Here is a 2488-nt window from a genome sequence, read left to right as displayed (position 1 = left end):
GTAAACAAACAAGCACTTGGGTGCCACTCAAGGCATTATTGACATTCGGACTATGAGGAAGCAAATCTATCTATTTTTCTTACCCAAGTCTCTCATTTTCTCTGCCATAAGTTCTATTAAATTCTGTTTCCCCATCAATTTTACAAAATCACCCAAAAAAAGTGAAAATGGAAATTCATAAACCTTTTATTTGCTTATATACTTCTTGCAAGCAGTTTGGCATATGGGGGATTCTAAAATATAATGATGATGATGATGATGATGATGATGATGATGATGATGATGTGTGGAAAGTGATGGAATTGAAATGCCCAATGGACAAACCATCAAGTGCCACCAACCTGAAGCCTACAAATACCTGGGCATACTGCAGCTGGACAATATAAAGCACGGGCAAGTGAAAAATGTGGTTAGCAAAGAATACACGCAAAGGGTCAGGAAACTTCTAAAAAGTAAACTGAATGGTGGTAACACTATCAAGGCTATAAATATCTGGGCCATACCCATCATCAGATATACTGCTGGGATCATAAACTGGACACAGGCAGAGCTGGACATCCTGGATAGGAAAACAAGAAAACTGATGACCATACACTTTGCGCTGCACCTGCGTAGTGACGTCAACAGGCTATATTTGCCCAGAAAAGAGGCAGCAGAGGACTTCTGCAAGTGAAGCAAACAGTCGAAAAAGAGAAGCATGCTCTGGCAGATTATGTGAAAGACAGTGTTGAACCAGCTCTGCTGGAGGTTAACAAGGGAAGCTGCTCAAAGTGCAGCAAACCAAGTCTTAATATAGGAAAACATTGATGCAAACTCGGGCTGACAGCTGGTGTAACAAAGCACTGCATGGACAGTTCCCTGAGAAGATCCAGGGAAAAGTAGATACAGAAAAGACCTGGTTATGGCTGACCAACGGAACACTGAAGAAAGAGACAGAAGGCTTGATTCTTGCAGCCCTGGAACAAGTTATCAGAACGAATGTAATCAAAGCCAGAATAGAAAAATCTGCTGATGACCCCAAATGCAGACTCTGCAAAGAAGCAGATGAAACCATTGATCATATACTGAGCGGTTGCAAGACAATAGCTCAGACTGACTACAAACAACATCATAACACAGTCACTCAGATGGTCCACTGGAACTTGTGTTACAACTACCATCTGCCTGTAGCAAAGAATTGGTGGGATCATAAGCCTGAAAAAGTGGTCGAAAAGGAGCATGCAAAACTACTGTGGGACTTCTGAATACAGACTGATAAAGTTTTGGAATATCCAATACCAATTGGTATTGGATATCCAATACCCCGGATATCATGATTGTGGAGAAGAAAAAAGTGTGGATCGTCGACATTGCCATGCCTGGTGACCGATCAGCAGAATCGACGAGAAACAACTTGAAAAAGTCACCAGATATCAGGACTTGAGAATCGAACTGCAGAGACTCTGGCATAAACCAGTGCAGGTGATTCCAGTGGTACTCGGCACACTGGGTGCTGTGGCTAAAGACTTAGGCAAACACTTAAAAACAATTGGCACTGACAAGATCACCATTGGTCAGCTGCAGAAGGCCACCTTACTGGGATCTGTTCGCATAATCTGCTGATATATCACGCAGTCCTAAATGCTTGGGAAGTGTTCGACTAGTGAGTTGGGATACGAAATCCAGCATGGTCATCTCATTTGCTGTGTAACAAATTTTAAAATAATAGTAATAATAATAATAATAATAATAATAATAATAATAATAATAATAATAATAATAATAATATTGCAGAACTGGGTTATAAAATGCCAAAAAAGAAACCCAATGGAACACCATAAGTGGAAAATTCGACTTGAAAATAAAATAAAAAAACTATGAGGGGACGTCAGCAATCTGAAGTACTTGAAAGAAGGAAAACTAAATAACAAAAAGCTGAAAAATAGTTTACACAATTAATACAACCTGGAGGAAACAACAATAACGGAAATCATGGAAGAACTAAAACAACGTGTAATAGCAACAGCAAAGAAAATTGAAAGATTCAAAGGACAAATTAAAGAATATCATGAAAATGTCCAGTTCAGAAGAAACCAACACCTCTTCTACCAGTCCCTTGATGAAAATTGAGTCCAAACTAATATTCACCCATGTAAAGAAAAAAATGGGAAAACCCAGTGGAAAAAACCAAAACTGCCTCCTGGATCAAAGATATTCAACAACAAACAACACGAAACAAAATGGAAAATATTGTAATAACAACTGACATGGTTGCAAAACAAGCAAAGAAGGTCAAGAACTGGAGTGCACCTGGCCTGGACAAACTGCATGGATATTGGCTAAAACACCTGACCAGCCTCCATCATCGCATGGCCACTCAATTTGATCAAATGCTTCAAAATGCAACAAGCAAAGAATGATTAACAGCTGGTCGAACATACTTGATAATGAAAGATCCAGAAAAGGGCACAGAGCCAAGCAACTATCGCCCAATTACTTGTCTGCCAAC

At 39.5% G+C, this 2488-nt stretch overlaps 1 pseudogene; it reads left to right on the top strand.

Annotated features, from left to right (window-relative positions):
• The first annotated feature begins 307 nt into the window (after positions 1-307).
• LOC148112623 (uncharacterized) lies at positions 308-1423 on the top strand (annotated as a pseudogene).
• Positions 1424-2488: the final 1065 nt, after the last annotated feature.

Source organism: Pantherophis guttatus, chromosome 8 (assembly GCF_059756535.1).
Source record: "Pantherophis guttatus breed Tessera chromosome 8, ASM5975653v1, whole genome shotgun sequence".
In the NCBI taxonomy this organism is placed as follows: domain Eukaryota; kingdom Metazoa; phylum Chordata; class Lepidosauria; order Squamata; family Colubridae; genus Pantherophis; species Pantherophis guttatus.
The sequence above is the reverse complement of the archived record's forward strand: the minus strand, read 5'-3'. Positions and strand labels throughout refer to the sequence as shown.